Source organism: Astatotilapia calliptera, chromosome 9 (assembly GCF_964374335.1).
Source record: "Astatotilapia calliptera chromosome 9, fAstCal68.1, whole genome shotgun sequence".
In the NCBI taxonomy this organism is placed as follows: Eukaryota; Metazoa; Chordata; class Actinopteri; order Cichliformes; family Cichlidae; genus Astatotilapia; species Astatotilapia calliptera.
In genome coordinates, this window is record NC_137430.1 from 2,653,858 (window position 1) to 2,679,257 (window position 25,400).

Below are 25,400 nucleotides of genomic sequence, written 5' to 3' on the forward strand. Positions count from 1 at the left end.
GGTCCTAATGCAAGCTATCTGTTTAGCTTTTGCAAAAAAAATCTCTCTGACACAATAAATCATTATTATAACATTGCTTCGGGGAAAGGAAACAAGGAATACTTCGAGGTTCCAATTCTTCACAGATGCCTTAGTCATGTTATGAAGAATGCCAAAGAGTAAAAAGTAGTAAGTGTAGTCCTTTTAATACGGTATTCACTTGTTTGTTTTTTTATTGTGACATGTGACATGGCATTTCATTTTTCAATTTGGGAAAACATTATTACTGTTTACTGCACCAAAGAACTACCATCTTGCAATGCACACTTTTGGAGTCTTCACTACTGCAACTTCCTTAAAAGACCTCACTGACATGGTTCAAAGTGCTGCAGTTGTTTTTGGGAGTCCGTGTAGTGGTGAGAATGTCAAAAAACATTTTCACAACCTTCAGTTGTTGATGCAGAAAGCCAATGTTGATGTTGCTGGCAATGACAGAAACTCAAAAGCTGATGAGGACCTGAAGGTAAACTGAAGTCAATTTTTATTAAAACTAAAGGCTAAACTTTTGCCTCTTATATATCTTTTTAAATACTTTGGAATAGCATAATAATCACAATTCACGAGTAATTTTAAATGTTTTATACAACATAATGTTGGGTTTTTAGATTATAGATATGAAAGATGAGTGCACACAATGTTCAAATCACATAATTATTCTGTTTTGTCTGTTGGCTAGGGAGTCAAGGGAAACAACCTCTTTGGGAGACATTTTAAGAAGCTCATTTCCAACACATCATTGGAGATGGATGGTGAGGCAAACCCTTACTACAGCAAGGGGCTCATGGAGCACATTAGCAAATATCTTCTTCCTTTTTCTGGATTATGGTCTGCAATAATGTTAGGTAAGCCATTTTAAAGTAGACAAGTAATTAGTTTATAAAATGAAATTACACACATCAATATTAGTCTAATCTTCAAAATCCAAAGGTGACCTTGGAAGACATGGCACTGGGAAAATGTATGAGCAGTACCACAACAAATACAATGCCTTAAGCAAGATCAAGAGACAAGTAAGACACATGATTTTTAGTATATATACATATTTGTGTGGTGTGATTGAGAAACGGCGGGTCCAGAGGAGTCATCTGTATTGCAGATCATACAACATTGCACACAACAACAATGTGTATCTTTTTTAAAAAAAATCACATTTAATGATTTCTTAATTTGATTTTTCAGAATATTACTGAGAATAATAAAACACAGGGGATAATGGAGAAGAGCCAGTGGGATCTGAAACATATCCGTCTATGTTCGGGAAGGCTCACCAGGCTGGATGACTTTGTTGTCCAGTATCAAATCAGTCACACAGCGCTGCTGAAGGAGTACAAAGACTCAAAAAGAATGCTTCAAAGAAAGGTTTGCAAAATGACTGGCTGATGTCCATCAATGCTTTGCCGTTTCAAAATGGAACATTAAAAAAAAGTCTTCTTGATGTGGTGGGATATTGAGGTGCCCCACATTGTGATGTTATAGCTTGGTTGCACCTGTGTGTCTTACTGGACATTTTTGTGTGTTTTGGTTTATTGTAAATTAAGGAAAATGTTGTCACAGCATTTCACTTGTAATTCCTAAACAATGTTCAATGACTCATATTTTTGGTTCAGAAATTTAGAGTGGACGAAGAAAAATGGAAGGAACCTCGCCAAAAAAAGAAGGGGAGATATGTAACAGTACTCCGCAAGCCATTTCCTTTCAGGAGATCTTCAAAGATGGTATAAAATGTTGGGGAAATTTATCGTTCATATATAAAGACCAATATTTTGCATAACATTTTTTGTATTTCTTGTCCACAATATTTATATAGGTTGCTTCCTCTATGGCCCCGAGTTCCCCTGTGCAGACTGGTAGAGTTGAGGATGTTACCTTGGAAACTCCAGAATTCCAGGTAGGATTGACAACTGCTAACATAAAGGATTCATCAAAGTAATAGTAATGCCTTCTTTTTCCATAGAAGATCCTTTCCATGACACAGTAATCAGTCATGGACACGTGTATGAAGGGCAAATCTTATTTATTTACATGTTGATATTCATGTTCAACTCATTCGATGTGAATATCCAGGATTTTGGTTGACTAGTTGTAACCTTAACTTAAGTGGGAGGCACCAAAATTCAAAATGAATGCAGTGATTATTTGGTAAATTTTGGGAATAACTAAATAAATAAATATTTTTTTCTCAGTAGAAACTGAATGGGAAAAAGCATTCGGGAACATAGTTAGAGTATGGGAAAATTAACTCTGCATACCAAAAATCCAAGATACTAACCATAAATTGCTCTCCAGTGCATCCATCGATTGTGTGTGAATGTTACTTAGAACACACTTAGAAAAATCTGCTTGGGTGAATGCACAAGTTGTGTAAATCGCTTTGAGTGCTCAGAAGAGTAGAAAAGCGCTTTATAAGAACCAGTTCATTTACCATTCAAGACTTGGAGTGATACATTTTGAATGAATTTTCCAAAGACATATTATTAATAACAGTCCATAAACCTTTGTTAGAAATAACAAAATCATGTTCAATAGCTGGTAAGATCGTATGTTAAGTGTGTTTTTCTTTAATGAGGAGGTCCTGTCTTTGTGGAAGAAAAGAGACACAGAGGTTGTGGTTTCTGTGCTTCCCTCAACAAACCATGGTACGTCCATAATTATCTGCCACCGTGATCTGCGAACCCTTCAACCACACCTGTGGCTAACAGGCGAGGTATATCAATGATTAATTTAAGCACTCATAACCACAATAATTCGACTGTGTAATGTAATTCAATTAAAAGGACATTATCATGTAATTATTTATCATTAACACAATTTAAATTATATAAATTACATAGCTTTGTGTTTATGAAAATTCTTTACGTAGGTAATTGAAGGGCTTTTTCATTGTCTGGCAAAAAAGGAGCAAAAGGGGATCTACATTATGAACCATTACACAGCGGGCTTGATTTTCTTTGGTGATCGGACACAGCTTTCTCGCCAAAGCTTGCGGAACGTAAGATGACTGTCCAATGTCCATATAATTATGTTCAAATACATTTAGAAAGAATTACTGATTGAATGCTAATAGAATTCCACAAACTGTAAGAAATACATAAATGTTTTCTGACAGGTAAACTTCGATCAGTACCAGGCCATTGTCACGTTTGTTAACATTAAAAATGTACACTGGAAGTGTCTGGTAAGCAACAAGATTATTACTTTAAAGCCTGTGTATATTTTTTAATGACGATATATTAATATTGTTTTAATGATTTATCTTTGCTACAGTTCATCAATGCAGTGAATCACACTGTTTATCTCCTTGATCCTTCCCCAAGTTCATCAGAGGAGGAAGACTCTAAACTTGCTGCACGTAAATTCAGGTACTTAGGCTTCAACACATTTTGTTATATGCAAATAGGCTTTACAAGTTAGTTTACTACAACTGCATTTTTGTAGAAGCTTTTTGTACCTGGCCCCACAATGCGTGTTTCTCTGTTGGCATCCTCTTGGCTAGGTCTCATTTGCAAAATAAATCAGTACGGTTAAATAAAAATTATCAGGTGAACAAATTATTAAGACAATAATTATGATGGCAAAAGAGCCAAACAAGACGGGCCACAAAATAAATAAATAAAAAATTAATAAAATTCTCTTTAATTCTGTAAAATATCTTTTTTTTAAATTAGGAAATATGACATATACCAAATTGTATTCTGCTTTGTAATAATGTGCAGTGATTACTTAAAAATGAGGAGAACCCGCCATGCAAAAACAGAATGGGTGGACATTAAATGGAAGGGAGGTGTCTTGACCCATCCAGTGCAGAAGGATGGCTTCAGCTGTGGAGTATTAGTGGTGATGGTAAGTGATGATAATATACATTTGTACATAATTTCTTACTTGTTTGCCATGCCATCATGCCATGGTCAGAAGAATATCCACATCCATAACAGTAGCTGTAATAGATATGAATACATCTAATTCTAAATTTCACAGTATACTGCACAAATTAAGTATATGGTTAATACTTTGGTGCCCTAAGTCATGCAGATTTTGTGACATACTCTTTTTAGGATTTGCAAATATTAAGGCTGCACAGCGATTGCAGATAGTACTTATACTTTAAAGAGAGCAAGTCACCGTAGGGAATTATTTCCTGTGTCATAAAAGTGTAAAGTGTGCGTGTTAGTCCCCATGGGGAAATAGTTCCTCTGCATTTAACCCATTCACCTAGTGAAGCAGTGGGCAGCCACCAATGCAGCGGCCGGGGAGCAGTGTGTAGGGACGGTACCTTGCTCAGGGGTACCTCAGGGTAGCCGTTCAGTGGAGTCGAACCCCCGACCTTCCGATCATGGGGCCACCACTCTACCTACTGAACTATCCCTGCCCCTGCATAATGGTGCATTATGGCGGCGCGCACAGACGCAGCGGCCCGGAGCTCCTACACTTTTGCACTTTTGGTGGTATTAGGTATTATTTCACACAGTCTGGGGTTACTTCAATACAACAGAGATGATCTACTACAACTAAGCAGTGGAGATCTTCAACTAACATCCGAGTATCTCATCCCCCCGAAGATCGTTAAGCAACCCCCGGGGCTACCCGCAACAGCAAGCCGCAGGAGGAGACGTTGCGAGCGGAGGCAGAAGAGAGGCAGGCGGGGAGGCCTGTGGGCACGGCTAAAGACTAGTCCGTTTAAACCACCACTCCCGACCATATTCCTCTCCAATGCCCGTTCAATCCGTTACAAACTGGATGAAATACGATTGCAGATCGCCACTCGACGGACTTTTAATAACTGTTCGTGCATGATTTTCACTGAAACCTGGCTGGACAGCGCCATTCCCGATGCGGCTATTGATCTAGCAGGCCGCACCGCCTATCGAGCCGACAGGTCTGCGGACTCGGGTAAGAAGACTGGCAGGGGGGTGGGCATCTATATTAACAACTTTTGAATCAGAATCAGAATCAGAATCAGAATACTTTATTGATCCCTGGGGGAAATTATTTTTTGTTACAGTGCTCCATTTTAAACCAACATTAAGACAAGACAGACAATACGCTAACTAAGAATAGTACAATATATACATATATATACATACATACATACATAAGTCACTTATAAATAAATATTTGGAAAAGAAACATGTGTAGTTGTAGCAGCAAACAGTGTGTTAAGTGGATGCGTTGTACAGGGAGATGGCCACAGGCAGGAATGATTTCCTGTGTCGTTCAGTGGTGCTTTTCGGTAATCTCAGTCTCTCACTGAACGAGCTCCTGTGACTGACCAACATGTCATGGAGTGGGTGGGAGGTGTTATCCAACATTGTCTTTATCTTGGACAGCATCCGCCTCTCCGACACCACCTTGAGGGAGTCCAGCTCCATCCCCACAACATTGCTGGCCTTACGGATCAGTTTATTAAGTCTGTTGGCATCTGCGACCCTCAGCCTGCTCCCCCAGCATGCAACAGCATAGAGGATCGCACTGGCCACCACAGACTCATAGAAAATCCTCAGCATTTTCTGGCAGATGTTGAAGGACCTCAGTCGCCTCAAAAAATAGAGACGACTCTGGCCCTTCCTGTAAAGTGCTGTGGTGTTTTTAGCTCAGTCCAGTTTATTGTCAATGTGTACTCCAAGGTATTTATAGTCCTCCACAATGTCAACACTGACCCCCTGGATTGAAACAGGGGTCAAGTGTTTCCTGGTCTTCCTGAAGTCCACGATCAGTTCCTTGGTCTTTGCCACGTTGAGCTGCAGATGATTCTGCTCACACCACGTGACAAAGGAGTCGACCACAGCCCGGTACTCTGTCTCATCATCCCTGCTGATGCATCCAACCACCGCAGAGTCATCAGAAAACTTCTGAAGATGGAGGTCTCTGTGCAGTGGCTGAAGTCTGTGGTGTAGAGGGTGAAGAGGAAGGGGGAGAGGACAGTCCCCTGTGGTGCCCCTGTGTTGCTGATCACCTTGTCAGACACACAATGTGGAAGACGTACATATTGTGGTCTTCCTGTCAGGTAATCAACAATCCAGGACACCAGAGAAGCATCCACCTGCATCGCTGCTAACTTATCACCCAGGAGGGTCGGCCTGATGGTGTTGAAAGCACTGGAAAAGTCAAAAAACATGACCCTCACAGTGCTCGCCGGCTGGTCCAGATGGGTGTAGACACGATTGAGCAGGTAGATGATGGCGTCCTCTGTTCCGAGACGAGGCTGATAAGCGAACTGAAGGGGATCCAGATGTGGTCTTACTATGGGTCGCAGCTGGTCCAGGATGAGCCTTTCCAGGGTCTTCATGATGTGGGAGGTCAGTGCCACGGGCCTGTAATCCTGGGGGCCACTGGGACGAGGCGTCTTTGGTACAGGGACGAGGCATGATGTCTTCCACATCACCGGGACCCTCTGCAGACTCAGACTCAGCATAAACAGTTTATGAAAGACTCCACACAGCTGGGGGGCACAGGCCTTGAGGACAAGGGGACTCACTCCGTCTGGTCCAGCAGACTTGCCTGAGTGAAGTCTCCTCATTTGCATCTCAACCTGGTATTGAGTGAAGGTGATGGGTGGGGGAGGGGTGTCAGGAATCTCACAGGAGGCAACATGTGAAGAGAGAGGCTGGCACAGTGGTGTGGCTCTGGATTCCAGGCTGACTGCAGGTGAGGTTGTGGGGGTGGGAGCAGACACTGTGGTGTCGAATCTATTGAAAAACAGATTCAACTCGTCGGCTCTATTCTCACCTCCCTCAGCTCCCCTGCTGTTGGTTGGCCTGAATCCAGTGATGGTCTTCATGCCCCTCCACACCTCTCTCATGCTGTTCTGCTGGAGTTTCCACTCCAGCTTCCTCCTGTAATTTTCCTTAGCCTCTCTGATCTTGTCCTTTAGTAACACCTGGACTTTCCTCACCTCCTCTTTGTTGCCCCCTCTGAAAGCCCTCTTCTTGTTGTTGAGGAGGGCTTTGATGTCCTTAGTCACCCACGGCTTGTTATTTGGGTAACAATGAACAGTCTGAGCTGGAACAATGGAGTCGGTGCAGAAAGTTATGTAGTCTGTGATGCACTCAGTAAGCCCATTGATGTCCTCGGCGTGAGGCTCACAGAGTGTTTCCCAGTCAGTCACCTCGAAACAGCCCTGTAGTTCCGCTATTGCCTCCTCTGACCACCTCCTAACAGTCCTGGTGGTCACAGGTTCCCTCCTCACAATTGGCACATAGCGGGGGGTGAGGTGAATCAGGTTATGATCTGACCTACCAAGTGGGGGGAGGGAGGAGGAGCTGTATGCATCCTTGACGTTAGCATACAGTAAGTCTAAAGTTTTCTCTCCCCTGGTGGGACAGTCCACATATTGTTTGAATGTTGGTAGTGTATTGTCCAGTGATACATGGTTGAAGTCACCCGAGATCACAATAAAGGCACTCGGGTGCTGAGTCTGTAGCCGAGCTATGGCAGAGTGGATAGTGTCACATGCAGCTGTGGGGTTAGCAGAGGGGGGAACATAAACAGCCACCAAGATGACGTGAGAGAATTCCCTGGGTAAATAATACGGCCTGAGTCCAACAGCACACAGTTCAGTGTCCGGGCAACAAATCCTTTCTTTGATTGTTATGTTGGCAGGGTTACACCACCGGTTGTTAACTAAAACAGCAAGCCCACCTCCTTTACGCTTACCGCTAGCGATGCTGTCCCTGTCCGCCCGAACAGTGTGGAAGCCTTCCACGGAAGCATTCTCATCGGGAATGACCTGGTGCAGCCATGATTCGGTGAAACACATCAGGCTACACTCTCAGTATTCCCTCTGACTCCTTACCAGTGCTGAGAGCTCGTCGATTTTACTTGCCAACGATCGCACATTTCCCATCACGATAGACGGCAGACACGGTTTAAACCTCCTCCTCGCTTCGAGCCTCCGCTGTCTCACCGTCACCTTTTTTCTTCTCTTCTGTCCTTGACCTCTGCATCCCCGATGTGTTTTCCTCCAAATTTCAGCTGGTACTTCTGCGGGCACTTCTGCGGGCCTGGCCAGCGAGCCGGCCGGCATCAGGGCGATCAGCTGATCTCTGGAGTAAACAGTCCGTGCGTGTAGGAGATGTGCCGCGGTCCCGTTCCATGATAAAAGTAACAGTTCCATGGCCACCAGAAGAACAAAAACTCTCTCAATCCACATGATTGAGTAAGAGATAGAAAACGGAGGAAAATACAAGTCAGAAAAAAAAAAGAATACGTAAGAAAAAAGAGCTAAACTAAGAGAAAAGCAGGAGCGACTGTAACAGGCTGCACGCTGGTTGGCGCATGCGCACAAGTTTGGTGCACGAACGTCACGGTAACGGAAAGACTGTGCAGTACAGAGGTAGAACTGTTGGTGTTAAAGTGCCGTCCATTCTATCTCCCTCGGGAATTTTCTGCCGTTTACATCTGCGCTGTTTACATTCCACCAGATGCTAATGCTAAGCTAGCGTTAGCACAATTGAGCAGCAGCATCAATAACAGCCTGGTAGCACACCCGGACAGTGTCTTTATTGCGGCTGGGGATTTTAACCACGCGGACCTGAAATCTGTACTTCACAATTTCCACCGTAATGTGAAGTGTGCTACCAGAGGAGATAGAACGTTGGACCAGGTGTACACCAACATGGCGAATGCATACAGAGCCCAGGCTTATCCCCACCTGGGTCTGTCAGACCATCTCTCCCTTCTGCTACACCCAATATACACACAAAAGATCAAGAGCACTGGGATTACAACCAAAACCGTGAGAACATGGCCGCAGGATGCTATTCCGATGCTTCAGGACTGTTTCCACTGCACAGACTGGGATGTATTCAAGGTGCAGGACACTGACAATCGTGTCGCATTGGACAGTTACACCTCCACTGTCTTGGACTACATCTGTTTCTGTGTGGACAATGTAACAACTTGGAAACGATTCCGTGTGTTCCCTAATAATCCACCCTGGATGACACACGGAGTTCAACAACTTATTCGAACGAGGAACAACGCTTTCAAATCCGGGGACCAGGAGGCATACAGTGCTGCCAGGGCCAACCTGAGAAGAGGCATCAAGACTGCCAAGCAGCAGCACAGGGGGCGTATCGAGGCCAGGTTTGAGAACAACACAAACCCAAGGCAGGTCTGGGAGGGCATCAGGGCTATCACGGACTACAAAAGGAGAACACCATCACCCTCAGCCGACAGTTCTACTCTGGTTGAGGATCTAAATCTCTTTTATGCCCGTTTTGATAGGGAGAACACCGACCCTGTCCTGTCCCCTCTCCCCTCAACCGATCCTGCTCCAGTCCTGAGCACTCATGAGCTGAGGCGTGTGTTCCGGAGCATTAACACCAGGAAGGCGGCCGGGCCAGATGGAGTGCTGGGCCGGGTGCTAAAAGACTGTGCTGCGGACCTGGCGGACGTCTTCACCTCTATATATAACACCTCGTTGTCCTGTTCACTGGTACCATCCTGTTTCAAAGCAGCAACCATCGTTCCCATCCCAAAACAGTCAAATGTCACATGTCTGAACGATTTCAGACCTGTGGCACTCACCCCCATTCCCGCCAAATGCCTGGAGAGACTGGTCATTAAACACATCAGAGCTGCTTTTCCACCATCCCTGGACTCGCACCAGTTTGCATACAGGGAGAACCGGTCAACCGAGGATGCGATCGCCACAGTGCTGCACACATTTCTGAAGCACTTGGAACACAGGAACACCTATGCACGGCTCCTCTTTGTAGACTACAGCTCGGCTTTTAATACCATCCGGCCATACAAACTCCGTCCCAAACTCCACCAACTGGGACTTAACTCCTCTCTGTGCAACTGGATTGTGGACTTCCTCACTAACCGTAGACAGAGTGTCAGAGTGGGTAAGAACACCTCTTCCACCCTTGTGGTCAACACCGGTGCCCCTCAGGGGTGTGTTCTGAGCCCTCTGCTATACACTCTCTTCACCCATGACTGTATTTCCTCCTGCGCGTCCAATCTCATTGTTAAGTTTGCCGATGACACTACAGTGCTCGGACTTATATCCAAAAACGATGAGACAAACTATAGGACAGAGGTGCAACAACTAGAGTCATGGTGCCACGACAATAACTTGGTCTTAAACACCAAAAAGACCAAGGAGATCATTGTAGATTTCCGGAAGAAGGGTCATAACAACCATCTGCCTCTCTTCATTGGCAGTGAGGCGGTGGAGAGGGTGAGCAGTTTTAAATTCTTGGGGGTAACTGTGACCGAGGACCTGTCCTGGGGCAACCATATCACCTCAGTTGCACGGAAGGCCCAACAGCGCCTCTACTACCTGAGGAGACTGCGGAGCGCACACATTCCCAGATCTCTGATGTTGAACTTCTACAACTGTGCCATCAGCAGCGTTCTGATGTATGGATTTCTAGTGTGGTTCCCCAGCTGCACCAAGGCCGATCAGCAAGCACTCCAGCGGGTGGTGAAAGAAGCTGGCAGAATTATTGGAACAAGTCTGCCAGAGATCAGTAATATCTTCCCCACTCGCTGTCTGAGGAGGGTGCACAGTATCCTGCGGGACCAACATCACCCTGCGCGCCACCTTTTCCATCTGCTGCCCTCAGGGAGAGGTACAGGTCTATACAGGCCAGAACATCCAGACTGGCCAACAGCCTGTATCCACAGGCTGTGAGGCTCCTGAACTCTCTGCCCCCCCTCTCACGGACAATAACCATATCCAACTTCTTAATAGCAATGAACTGGTCTGCATTGGTGCATCATATCTTTATTCTCTTCCCCCTCCTGCCCCCCCCCTTTCTTAAATAGATAACTATCATATCTGATATCTTATCTCACAGTACAATAATATTGAATGGGTTGCATTGTTGTACTTTGTCATGTTTCTCAGGTCTTTGTCTGAATTCCTACGAACATTACTTGTCATGTTCTCATGTTGTTGCTAAGGATTGTCTTATTGTGTGGATGCCTGAGGCATCCACACTATTGAGTTCCTGTTTCTCTTTATTCTTTATTCCACTATTTTATTCTAGTTGCTTCTGTACACTTTTCGGCGCTTAACTACTCCCACAGTTTTTGTGCTATTTGCACCGTTCAAATCTTTAAAAATTCTGCTCTTTCTGCTAATGCATGCTATGACTTTTGGTGCTCATAACTTCTATACTTTTTGAGATATTGATTTTTCTTTTCAATATTTTTTGCCCTTTTTTGCATATTATCCTTGGCCTCACTGGTTTTCCTTGCCAGCTTGACCTGTGTTTTAGCTCAGTGAGATGAGCATCCGTTCTCAGACTGGGTGGCCCGGGTTCAAATCCCGCTTATGGCAACATTTCTTTCAGTCAATACTTAAACTTTTTTAACTCTTTTCAACACAAATTTAAGCTTTTTCACCCCTTTTCAGCACAATTTTGAGTTTTTTCACCACTTATCCTCTTTTCAGCAGAATTCTTCTGATTGAACTCTTTTCAGCAAAATTTTGAGTTTTTTCTGCTGTTTTCAGCACAAATACCAGCTTTTTCAGCTGTTTTCAGCAAAAACCTCTTTTCAGCAGAATTCTGCTCATTCAACTCTTTTCAGCAGAATTCTGCTCATTCAACTCTTTTCAGCAAAATTTTTAGAGTTTTCACCTCTTTTCTGCCCAAATTCTGCTTATTCATCTCTTCTGAAACATTTTCAGCCTTTCCACCTCTTATCAGCACAATTCTCAGCCTTTTCTGCTCATTTCAGCACAATTGTCAGTCTCTCCACCTCTTCTTTGTGAGAATGACTGTGGCGCAGTGAGATGAGAACCTCCCTTGAGTACCAGAAGGGCCAGGTTCGAATCCCGCTCCAGGCAATATTTTTTTTGGTTTTTTTTTCAACTTTTTCAGCTTTTTTCAGCAGACATCCTCAGCGTAAAGGCATCCACACAGCATTTTCGCAGGAAATGCAAATTTTTCTAGTTGCATTGGAGTCACACTGGGTTAAATATTTACACTTGGGTTTTAAGGGGTGTTGGGGGAAAACTGCAAAAGACCCAGGAGAAATAAAGACACAATGAGGCAAGGTTACTTTTTATGCTTTAACGTGCGCACGGGTAAGCTGTTCAGGACAACTCACGTCGTGAACAGAGGCTGGGCACTTTTTATAGGAAAGACAGTGAGAACAGGATAAGAAAATAATAAACAGATAAAATAAACAACTTCATATGTGGCGCTAATCTCGTCAGCAGAGAGCTGGGAGAAAGCTGTGAGAGATAAAACAATCAAAAACAATATGTCCCAAAACAATATGTCTTTGCTGAGAAAGTCTAAAAGGATAATTCTAAACTAATCTAACCATAGACAAAGGGCATCTTTGCACATTTAAAAGAAGGTAAGGAAACATAGAATCATTTTTCCTGTAACATTCCCTCCTGTTTTAACTTATTTTAAATGTATACAACAATTGTCTGTGAAGGTTATTTATTAAGTATCTTAAGCAATTTTTAATTTTCAAAATGTCAGCATAGCAGAAATGTAAATCATGTGGTCTAAAGAATAAAACAAATAATAAAATAATAAAAAGAACAACGAAAAGTATAGTAAATGGAATAACAAAAGGAACTAGAAAAATTTGCATTTCCTGCGAAAATGCTGTGTGGATGCCTTAACGCTGAAGATGTCTGCTGAAAAAGCTGAAAAAGTTGAAAAAAACAAAAAACATTGCCCTGAGCAGGATTTGAACCTGGCCCTTCTGGTACTCATGTCACTGCGCCAAACTCTTTCTCACAAAGAAGAGGTGGAGAGACTGACAATTGTGTAGAAATGAGCAGAAGAGGCTCAGAATTGTGCTGATAAGAGGTGGAAAGGCTGAAGACTTTGCAGAAAAGAGGTGAATCAGAAGAATTTCTGCTGAAAAGAGGTAAAGAAGCAAAAAGATGAGCTGAAAAGAGGTGTAGAAGCAGAAGTGCTTGCTGAAGATGGCTGTATGTGTAATGACACACTGGAGAGTGTCAAGTAAGCAGAGCGCATGCTAGCAGGGAACATGTGTAGCAACTGTCACAGGTAGGATTCGAACCTCTGTCACCGGGTCTCACGGCAGCTGCCCTACCCTCTGAACCAAATGAGTTCTGGTCACAAGCAAAGATATGATGAGAGGGAAAATGTGCACTGTGGAGCAGAAGCTCAAATTAGCAGAAAAGAGGTGAAGAGGAAGAAGTTTGTTGTGAAATGAGATAAAGAAACTGAAATTTGTGCTTAAAAAAAGTGAAAAAGCTGAACTCTGAAATCCTGCTAAAACAGCAGAAAAGGCTGATATTTTTCAGCTACTCATTGAGACAAACTGGTTCTCACATAACTGAAAAAAGGTGGAAAAGCTTAAAATTCTAATGAAAACAGCAGAAGAGGCTGAGATTTGTGCTGATAAGAGGTGAAAATGCTGAACCAATCAGAGGTACTGCTTCTGTCTGCTTCATCAGGCTGTGTACTTGTATGTATTTCTGCCATAGACTGTTAACAAGAATCTGAGGTCCATATTAGAAAAGCTGCTAAAATCATTAAACTTTGCAGAATTGTAATAAATTATCAATATGAATTACCGGTCTGTGATATTGTATAATTTTGTAGTTAAAAAAAAACACGTGGGCCAAGGTGGAATCGAACCCACGACCTTTGATCTGAAGAGCCGTGTCATTACCAATCGCGCCACCTCTAAGGGGGCAGGGCGCCTTGAAAAAAAGGGTGATGAGGAGTCAGAATTAGATCGCGGTGAGAGGCGAAAAACGCCGTTTTTTGGAGTTACAAAACGTCGTGTAACTCAAAAACTAGGTGGGTTAGAAGCATAATTCTTGCACTGGGTGAATCAGCGGACTTTGGTGTACTTTGACTGTGATTTACATAGCTCTTTGTATCTCCGTCGCGGAGATATGACGAGAGAAGAAACGGCTTGATTTCAATACTATGATTGAGGAGTAATACTTAAACATAGGAGAAATATTGATACACAGACACATATACACAGACAGTAAAGGGAACAGGAGCTGTTGAGAGTCTGGGCTTGGTATATGTAGGTCAGTTAAATTAGCTGCACCTGCTGTAGTCAGCCCTTACACACACAGACACAGAGAGAGGTGTGAGTTTTCTTCAGTGTATTTCTGACATTCAGAATTCCCGTCGAACAAATGGCCATAATTTCCTAACCGTAGAGGCTAGAACGGTCATTCAGACATCGTTTTGTTCAGAAGAGATGGGGCAATCTTCAGGTCTTCATAATTCAGAGATAAAATATAAATTATTAAAGATATATGACTTGTAATACACTGTAACTGAGTAGAGGCGAAGCAAAAACTGCCTTGACTTGCGCTCAAACAACCTTTGGTAACTCTAAATCTATATGGAGCATCAAAATCATTCTTTCACCGTATGAAACAGCAGGCTTTGGTGAACAGTCATGGAAATTTTCAGGGCTCTGTGGAAATCCATCAAAAAGATATGATGAGAGAAAAAAGTGCCTCATTTCCAGAGTTTGAAATCTGATGAAGTCTGAGCAAGGGACAAATTTCCTACCCTCAAACAAGTCTAACTCATCTCAGAACGGTAATAGGTGAGAAAATAATTCTTGAATTGTGAGCATCAGGAGTGTCTGAAGATATATCAGGACAAGCCTTATGTCTTAACTTCGCTTCGTTAAGGAGATATGACAATTTGAAAATGCCTCTCATTAGAGAAATCCAGCGGTGATTCTGAACAAACTCTCCATTGAGTTCATATGGAGAGTTTTCTGACTTTGTGTTACTCTGAGGAGATTTGCAAAATATCTGTGAGTCCCACAACAATGATAGTGACATTTTCTGAAAGCCAGCAAAAATACCTACATTTTGATGTATAATTTGTGCGGCTTGAGTGGAAATTGAGCAAGTAGCAAGAAGTTGTTTGGACATGAAGAGAAAATTCAAACAGTTTCACTGTCCCCTCTGAGTTAATTGCATAGCAACCATAGCAACGCATGTATTTTCTGAAAAATCACAATTTTGCAACTGAAGACTTAAAGAGAGATAAGATTAAAACGGTAGAAGATCTGAAAAAGCTGAATCATACAGGAATAGCCAAATCATTTGAGAACATTTTAAAGTTTGAATGGAGTTTCTAGGTGAAAGTATGAGGCAGTAGTTAAGTTTCAAAGACAAGAAAGTTTTAGCAGAATTGTGGAAGTTTCCCATTCATTTCAATGGGACAAATTAAAGGAAAAAAGTGTAATATTTTAAAAAGTATAATAGTAATAAACACCAAAAGTCATAGCCGGAATTAGCAGAAAGAGCAGAACAGTTTAGAGTTTGAACTGAGAAAATCGGCTGAAAACTGAGGGAGTAGTTAAGCACCAAAAAGTGTACGGAAGCAACTTGAAGAAAAGACTAGAAAAATTTGCATTTCCTGCGAAAATGCTGTGTGGATGCCTTTACGCTGAGGATGTCTGCTGAAAAAAGCTGAAAAAGTTGAAAAAAAAAAACAAAAAAAATATTGCCCGGAGCGGGATTCAAACCTGGCCCTTCTGGTACTCAAGGGAGGTTCTCATCTCACTGCGCCACAGAATTTCTCACAAAGAAGAGGTGGAGAGACTGACAATTGTGCTGAAATGAGCAGAAGAGGCTTAGAATTGTGTTGATAAGAGGTGGAAAGGCTGAAAATGTTTCAGAAGAGGTGAATAAGCAGAATTTGGGCAGAAAAGAGGTGAAAACTCTGAATATTTTGCTGAAAAGAGTTCAATCACCAAAATGTCTTCTGAAAAGAGTTCAATCAGCAGAATTTTGCTGAAAAATGTTTTTTTCTGAAAACAGCAGAAAAAACTGAAAATTTTGCTGAAAAGAGTTGAATGAGCAGAATTCTGCTGAAAAGAGTTGAATGAGCAGAATTTTGCTGAAAAGAGTTGAATGAGCAGAATTCTGCTGAAAAGAGTTGAATGAGCAGAATTCTGCTGAAAAGAGGTTTTTGCTGAAAACAGCTGAAAAAGCTGGTATTTGTGCTGAAAACAGCAGAAAAAACTGAAAATTTTGCTGAAAAGAGTTCAATCAGAAGAATTCTGCTGAAAAGAGGATAAGTGGTGAAAAAACTCAAAATTGTGCTGAAAAGGGGTGAAAAAGCTTAAATTTGTGTTGAAAAGAGTTAAAAAAGTTTAAGTATTGACTGAAAGAAATGTTGCCATATGCGGGATTTGAACCCAGGCCACCCAGTCTGAGAACGGACGCTCATCTCACTGAGCTAAAACACAGGTCAAGCCGGCAAGGAAAACCAGTGAGGCCAAGGATAATATGCAAAAAAGGGCAAAAAATATTGAAAAGAAAAATCAATATCTCAAAAAGTATAGAAGTTATGAGCACCAAAAGTCATAGCATGCATTAGCAGAAAGAGCAGAATTTTTTAAGATTTGAATGGTGCAAATAGCACAAAAACTGTGGGAGTAGTTAAGCGCCAAAAAGTGTACGGAAGCAACTAGAATAAAATAGTGGAATAAAGAATAAAGAGAAACAGGATCTCAATAGTGTGGATGCCTTGAGGGCATCCACACAATAATCAAGAGATAACAATAAAACTAAAACTACAAAAAAATAAAAGGAGAAAAACCTTATATTGTACCTGCATAAACTACTAATGTGTTAATCAGTGCATGATCACTTGACAAGTCATTTTTAATCACCACGTCATTTATTAGCAGTTATTACAAGTTCTCGTCTAACAGAATTGCAACGGGATGCTGGTGTTCTTGAGGCACGGCAACATAAGCAGTCATTGTAGTTGTTATCATCTTTGAAATTATTACTCTTAGACATGGCAACACACACAACACTAATATGAGCAGTGCTATCATGATGAGACCTAGAAGGACAAACGGCTTTGCTACAGCAGCCAGCCATGAACCGCCGAACAGCCAGTCCAGCCAGTCTAGCCAGCCTTGTGCTGTAGCTGCTCCAGGTGTGTGGTCAGTGACATATTTTTGCAGAACGGTCAAATTCTGCAAAGCTTCATAAATGTCTCCTCCAGCTTCACATCCATCAGGGATAAAAGTGCAACATGTCTCCTCGATCAGCTTGCAAACTCCTCCTTGTGATGCTGTTAGCAGGTCTAGAGTCAGTCTGTTCTGCAGCACCATTGTTCTGATGGCCTTCTGTTCTCCTGCTAAGGCCGGTCCCAGGGTCTTAGTTAAGTTGATGTGTCGTAGCAGAGCATATCGGTTGATCTCCACATGATCCCGCACCTCGGCAGCTCCAATGCCGGGGATCAAGCTCTGTAAGAATTTCACTCCTCCTCAGATGCGAAACTCTGGTTCCTTTACTGCTTGGTGCTGTCCGTGCACATCCTGTCTGGTACTGAGTCTTTGTTTGTAGTGGCATCCAGTAGATAGGTGAGTAGACAGCTCCCCCACTGCCCGTGATCCATTGTTCATCACACATACTGGCAGTTGCGCTGCGTTCAGCTTGTTCAGTAGAATTACATCATGCAGTGGGTCTGAGACTTGGGGCCAGGTCAGTAGGTAGGTCTGTCCGGAACAGTTCACATTCGTGAGTGATGATGACCTCCAGGTTGCTTTTGCTGGGATGCTGTAGTTGGCCTTGGACCAAAGAGTACCGTAGCCTGGATGTGTTGCCAGGCCCAACAGGCACCAACTGTGATCTTCAGGTATGCTGTACGGCCACAGGCCAGACGTCTGCGAGGATAGGGGCATATGGGTACATGCATAGCAGTCAGTTTTATTATTCAAGTGAGCTGTAGTATTCATAAACGGCCAGTGCCGCTGCAGTTATTAGGAGCCACCACCTCATGACAACAGGACACACCCTCCTGTCGTGAGTAGACCCCCCGGCCAGGAAGGCTGACCCCTCCACCGGGCGAGATCATAACAATTGGGCGAGCCTGTGTCAGCTAAGTTTAGATGGCTTCACTTACTCGCCTGCAGTGACTCTGATGGATCCAGGATGGTCGTTCCGCAATTTTGCAAGCGGTGGGCGTGGTGAGGAGAACCTGATGTGGTCCCTCCCACCTGGGTGCGCTCCAGTTTTTCCTTTGGAGCACCTTGATCAGAACCCAGTCACCGGGCTGTAATCTGCAAGACACTGGAGAACGTCATCAGGTTGTTGATTATGTACAATGATCTCTTTGTTTTCCAACAGCTTAGACATCCATTCTGCTAATGTGTTTTCTCTGATTGATTTGTCTATTGGTTGACTGGTAATGGGCAGTGGGAACGGCCTACCATGAATGATTTCAAATGGAGTTAGTTTATGGGAGCCTTGCGTTAAGCGCATCCACATTTTCACTAAACCCAAACATTCAGGCCACGGCCTTCCTGTTTCTGCCATGCATTTCCTGAGCCTTTGTTTTATAGTGCCGTTAGTTCTCTCTACAAGGCCTGCGTTCCGAGGGTGATACGCACAGTGGTGTTTTATGCTGAAACCGAGTGCTTCGGAGACCTTAGTGATGACATCATTTACAAAATGAGTGCCGTTGTCTGATCGTATCAAAGCTGGGATGCCATATGTGGGTATGAAGTGATTGCACAGGCATTTAGCTACTGAAATTGCATTTGCCGTTTTCACTGGAAAGATTTCCGGCCATTTTGAGAACACATCTATAACCACTAGGGCGTATTTTTACCCTTGGCATTCATTTAGCTCAATAAAATCCATATGAATTGTGTGAAAAGGATCAGGTGGAGTGGGAAAACGGCCTCTTCAGGTTTCCCTGAGCATTTTGTTTTTGACACGTCATGCACGTTCTGACAAATTGTTTCGCTGAAGTTTCAAAATTTACAGTGTAGAATTTACAGTGTAGAAATGAGAGTTGACAATACAGGTCATCCCCCCCCCCCCCCGATGACAAATGCGTACAGCCATGAGTCACTAATGCCGCCATTTTGTGGAGGAATTTTGGCAACACTGGCTTGCCATAACACATCATTAAGTCGTTTGTCAGAACTGCACCGTGTTTTAGCCATTTTGCCTGCTCTGCTGTGCTTGCTGCTTTTTGTTCATTTTTCAACACATCCAGTGGAATCAGATGTGTGTTTACTGCCATCAATGTGATGTTTGTCTTTTGTGCCGCCTGTTTTGCTGCTCTTTCAGCAAAATTGTTGCCTGTAATAATGAAAGAGCCATCAGTTTTGTGTGCTGCACATTTACACAATGCGAGTTGTTGTGGTAAATGTATTACAGTCAGTAGGTGTTGTAGCAGGCTGGCATGCTGAACTGGTTTTCCGGTTGATGTAATCCTTCCTCTGGTTTTCCAAATTTTTTGCAAAATGATGCACAGCAGAGAAAACATACTGGCTGTCTGTATGTATGTTTATTTGTTTAACTTTGTGTATTTCACATGCGCGAATCACAGCTATCAGCTCACTGCACTGTGCAGAATATGAAGAAGAAAGTGGTTTTGCTTCTATTATTCTACTATCTGTGGTCACTGCGTAACCTACACAATTTCGGCCTGTGCTGTAAGGTCAAATGCTGTTCTCCCAGCTTCCACACTTGCTGATCATAAGGTGGATCTGGGCCTGGAGTTTGTTTAAATCTCAGAATGTTGTGATACTCAGTCGGTTTCTGGAAAGTGGATGTGGCGGGTGTCATTTAGCATGCACTCAGGTGTAATACCAGAAAAGAATGGCATGAGTGCTATCTTAAGTTTTGTCAGAGCGTCTCTACCTAGCAAATTTACTGGACACGACGGGTCATATATGCATTTAACCCTTTAAGACCTACCATAGAACCAAGTCCGCCAGAGCTTATATTATATTTTTACATGCTGTGGAGCCATTTTTGGGAGCATTTCAAGTTGCTATACATCAATACAACCATTATAGCCCAGATTTTAATAATATGTATTCATTAAGTGCATAGTAATTACATAAATTGCAAAAAAGTGCAATAAACTACAAAAAAATTGAAAATCGTTTTTGCTTTTTTAACATATTTGTAGTTAGAGAAATTTAAGAGGCTTTTCCCTCAAAACTGTAAATACAAAAAAGTTGCACAAAATAGTTTCCCACCACAGGAAATTTATTTTGAGTGTCTTCATAATTTTATTTTTGAAATACACCAATTTTTATACACTGCAGGAAAAACGAAAATAAATATTATACTGCAAATTTGCAAAAAAGCAGCATGTGCATCAAAATAAACTATTTCCAGCAGTGCAATATGAGTCCTAAGCATCCCAGAAACCACACAGAAAGTCATAAAGTCAAAGATAACTTTTAAAAAGACCAGTATAGGCCCTGAGGCCCTGATCATAAAAAAGACTACATTTCCGCGAAAATGACGTTACTTCCGGTTTCTGGCTGGTAATGGCGGAAAAATGCAAAAGTTCGCGCTGACGTCTATTCCAACGTAGGAAGTGTTACGAACAGCTGATCGGATTGGCGAAGCGTGTTTCTGGAATATTATGTTTTTGTTCCTGCAAGCGCTTTTTATGCAGTTTTTGCAAAGCTTTATGTGGAAGGAAACCGTGACCTAGGACAAGCTGATGGCATGAGATGTAAGTACAACTCCTCCAGTTTCATATGCAAAAAAAAATTTTGCGCTAGCTTACGTGGTTGCAGTGCTACTGGGATTTAAAAATAGTTACACAAAACAGAGCGTGTCCGCTCCGATCGGCTCTAAAGGGTTAATAAAGCACCTGTGGCCACTTGCTGTATGTACTAGTTCTAAAGGGGCAGTTAATTGTTGTACAGTTGTGTGGCCTGAATGCTGACTTTACAACTAATTTGTCCTTTGAAAACTGTAAGTTCTTAAGTGGCTGCCTCAAAACTGTTTTGCATTATTTCTCTGTGGCCTCCTACAATCTCGAGGGAAGTGACCTTCCTCTCCACAGTTCTAGCAGGCGTTGTCTCTATGTTATCTGCTGTTTCTGCGTGGCTGTCTGCAGCCTTGGTGTTTGTGACTTTGCTCGCCTCTCTGTTCCTGATAGCCACCTGCGGATTAGTGTTTTAGTCTATTGTCAACACGTCAGCCTTATTTCTAAGTTACAGAATGCTTCTTCTTTTTTTTGTCTTGGTTTGGGAGAATAGATGCAACACTACATTTTCACTTAAGGCTTTTTAGATAATTTCTAGTTTTTCAAACAATTCATGGTCCTCACACATTTCAAACTTTCAAGTTAGGGTTGTTTCCCATTTATACATATATATATATATATATATGTATATATATATAACTTTGCATTGCTCACAGCTCACAGCTCTAAACCTAGGCATTTTCCAATCATATGCCTAATCACTATGCGTCACTGTGACTCTCAAGTATTGTCACAAGTTCGTTTAAATTCGTTTCCAAAACCAACAAAATAATCAAACAAAAACAAAAAACATAAACGTGTCAGGACACAAAAGAAAAAGAAAAAAAATGCTGCCATCCGAACAAGGCAGAAGTCTGCATATGTTGGCTTTTAATAGCATGCAGCTTGTAACATGGTAGACTAATGTGCCTGTGTTAATTCAGCTCCATATTATTGTGTGAAGTTGCACTGGGTTGGGAGTGGTTTTGTGTGTGTCACATTTTTGGTGAGCCAATGGCTGGAATGAGGTTGGACTAATTAGAGGCAGGTGTACTTGATTGCACTGATACACTGGTCTACTTATAGCCCACACTACAACCACTGCTGTTTTGTTTTGTCTCTCTGTGCAGGTATGTAATGTGATGAAATTAGATATGTTTGGGATGGATGGGTTTTGCGCTATGAATTTTATATTAAGTGTGTCGTTTTGTCTCTCTGTGCAGTCCAGGGCCTATTATATGCCACAGCCTAAAGGCAGCAAGGTTGCAGAGGCTTGAGTGACCACTGACTATATGCTTGCAGGGTGGTGGGTCTCCAAGGACAACTTCTAACCCTGTTAAAGGCAACATGTGGAGTGCAACTTGGCTGTGTGGCATAGCTGGCTCTGGCTTTGGGACTGTGTGTTTTTATACAATTCATAAGTGGGACACTGGACTGTTTTATCTTTTATCTCTTGATATATTTTTCGTCAATAAATTATCTTTTAGAATTTTATTGACTGACATCTTTTTGCCCATGACTGAGACGGTTGGTCAGACCTAGAGTCTTTCTTTGGGTGTGTTACAGCAGCTTCTGTTCTAAAAGAAACAAATGCATAAAAAGAAAAGAAAATGTGGAACATGCTCATCAGCTTAGCAGTGTCTACATATTTAATTCAGCTTCTCAATCCTGTAGTTTTAGCTGTTGTCTACAGGGTTTTGCTTATTGGTTGTTATTATAGGTGTGCTCTATATCTCAGCAATGTGTCATTCTAGGATGATAGGTTTCAAGCTGGTCAAGTGCCTCTATGCACTTCATTAGTTTAGTTATTCTCTGTATTGTCTTCATCTCACATGTCATTACACTGAGTTTCAGCAAACCTTAAGCTTGATGCAGACTACTGCTTAACAATTATCCACCTCACATCATAACCGATTAAGGTGCCTCTTCATATTAATATTATGTCATTGTTAATATTATCCTCTTTGTCTTATATAACAGCAATAGCATATTATAATATTTTATCAGTGTGTACCATTATACTACTACTGAGCCAATTTGATAGTTAGGATCATCTTATTCAGCAAACAGATAATTTAGAATTCATCCAATCTGCGGTCACATTTGTTCTCTCTGTTGCATGGCGGACCAGGCAGTTCTATTATAATATATTATTTATATTTTATTTTGTATCCATCAAGGGCTTCAGGTGATCTGCAGTTATCACCATTTTCCCAGGGTGGAGACAGTTACCTTTTCACACACTGTCCTTGGCTGAACAATGACACAGCCTTAATATACCTTATTTATTTTATTAAAATATTTTCGTGTGAATTATTTGCTTTATATCCATTTTATACATTGTGGGCATGGTCATCATGCCAACTGTGTTTCATTGATAATATCACTTTACTATGGAGTGCCAGGACTGCCATAATGAATTAATTAAATACACCATTAAATAATTAAATGTGGCAATAATTAATTAAAATTGGAATTAATTAATTAAATAAATAGTTATCACACATGTAATTAATTAATTATTGACACATTTAATTAATTATGTATTTCACATTTTAATTAATTATTGACACATGTAATCAATTAATTATTGACACATTTAATTATTTATGTATTTCACATTTTAATTAATTATTGACACATTTAATTAATTATTTATGTATTTCACATTTTAATTAATTATTGACACATTTAATTAATTATTTAATGATATATTTATTTATTTCATTTTGGCAGTCCTGGCGCCTGGCTCTCATCATGAAATAATTTTATCTGTCAGCCTCACCCATCAAACTCAGGGGGCGGGGTTAACGCTGATCGAGTCAAAACCATTGCTTTGGCCTGGTGGCCATTGTTTCTAGCACACAACAACCGGCATGTGGAAGCTAACAGAACTGAGCTTTGAAAAACCCTGTTTGTGTGTCACCAAATACCGTTTTAATATTTTTTTAGCCGAGAATGTAGTGGTTTAATCTTCATGTGTCTGGTCGGTTTGTCAAGATACAGCCTCTTTGCAAAAGTGCTTCGATGATTTCAGAGATGTCTGCCCAGTCTCACGGCAAAGCGTGGGATAGACCCGCTCGCCTCGCAAGCAATCCCACCGACAAAGCGCAGGCCCCGGTACACAGCTGTAGTAACCCCCGCTGACTTCTTTTACCGAGGTTATATTTATCGGTGTTTTATTTCCTGATGTTCTTATGTGTCCTACGTGTTTCAGTCGCCAATTCTGAATTATAACTAACATTAAAACGTGTTTAAAGAGGAGAGAGAGCAAATAAACCTGTCTAACATCTGATCTTTGGGTTTTTGTTCAGTAATCAGCGTGACCTGTGTATAAACGCATAAAAGAGATAACGTTGGTGTTGGTGTAGTAACTGCTGGCTTTAACTGTACAAAGGTTGTTCGACACTATGAAACACATACAGACTTCATGATGTTCGGCTAATATTTTTATTGTGAATATTAATCATGCTGACCTCGCTCTGTATACCACGCAGCGAGGTCAGCATATCCACGATATCCTCAGCTCCATGAATTAACACAAAGTTTCTCAGCTGACTATCTAACTGCCAACTATTCCAGAGACGTGAAAATATACAGCATAAAGAAAAGTGTAAGAGATCCAGCAGCAGATTAGAATAATAGTTATACATTTAATAAATCACCAAATGAATCCAAGAAACGAGCAAACCTGTTCCGACAATTTGAGTTTGCATTCCCTCAGCTGCAGACTCGCTGCTGTTTAAATGTTTGAAAAGGAAGATTAGATATAAAAAACATCAAACATAGACTCAGTCTGCCTTCACATTTGATATGAGGCCAGCACGTATAGTGGCTGTGTCCTGTTTTAAGATCATACGTGTAAAATTGTTGTCTGTCGATCCAGCCGCTCAGAGTCCGTGGTTACCATGGTTACTGCATAATCAGCTATAATGTTAACAGCTGGCACTGAGGAAACCTACCGGCAGCATGGGTGTTTACGTGAAGTTAACTTGGATAAATTATAGTTAAGGAGTATCACAGATAACGCCCACGTGAGCTGTGCGACTGTTCACCACTGAAATCAGCTATTACTGAAATACACGTGCTGTATCATAAACTATGATATAAATAGGGAGGTCCTATTAACATGTTTAGTTTTAAAGGACACCTTCCTGCCTTTAGTCTCCTTCATGAGCATTATTAGTTTTCTTCTAACATCCAGAAGTCTGCACGATGTGTTTCATAGTTTGTAACAAGACTTTGACAGGTAAACATAACATGACCGAAAAAAAAAAGAGAGAGTGTTGACATAAGAGAAAATGCTCTCAATTATGGAGACAGGCAAATGGTTCATTTATGTTTGACGTGTGTTTATTCCTCCCTAAATATCATCGGTGAAGTTTGCCATGCACGTCAGATTTTCCTGCGCATTTTTATACCTCCGCCAACAGAGAGAGAAAAAAAGTCACATTCTAACAGACAGCTGTGCTTAGAATACAGTTGAATAACTATTAAAAAACAGATGATATTTAGATGATAGTTCAGTCTAACACATGTGCCACTGAACCATTAAACGTCTGTGAAACTATGCAGTTATGAAACGTAACTTTAACCTCAGCCAAACCGATTTGCTCAGTTGTAAATAAAACAGCGAAGTAAACGTGACCCGACAGACAGAACCTGAGTGAATGAAGTCCAGCGTTTAACCACTGAGAGCTAAAACTCAGCTGAGGTTTCAAAGCTGTGTGCTGGTGATTGGACATCAGCCGCTGATGAAGCTGGTTCGCCTATAAAGTGCTCTGTAAGGAAACAAGCTCCAGCAGCTCGGGGAAAACACTATATTTACTTATCTTGTGCAGAAAAATGCACTGACATTGCTTTATATCGAGCACCGGCTGTTAAACTGTTAAACAGTTA

At 41.7% G+C, this 25,400-nt stretch overlaps 1 protein-coding gene and 1 long non-coding RNA gene across 4 annotated transcripts in view; one reads left to right on the top strand and one right to left on the bottom strand.

Annotated features, from left to right (window-relative positions):
* The window catches only part of LOC113029840 (uncharacterized), a 272,650-nt gene that overhangs the window by 109,953 nt on the left and 137,297 nt on the right, over positions 1–25,400 (bottom strand). The window lies entirely within an intron of this gene.
* LOC145431019 (uncharacterized) lies at positions 1,644–4,177 on the top strand. The gene is made up of 7 exons (XR_013911394.1): positions 1,644–1,754; positions 1,847–1,927; positions 2,606–2,743; positions 2,900–3,028; positions 3,146–3,214; positions 3,304–3,398; positions 3,753–4,177. It is a non-coding gene; the product is annotated as an uncharacterized LOC145431019 (long non-coding RNA).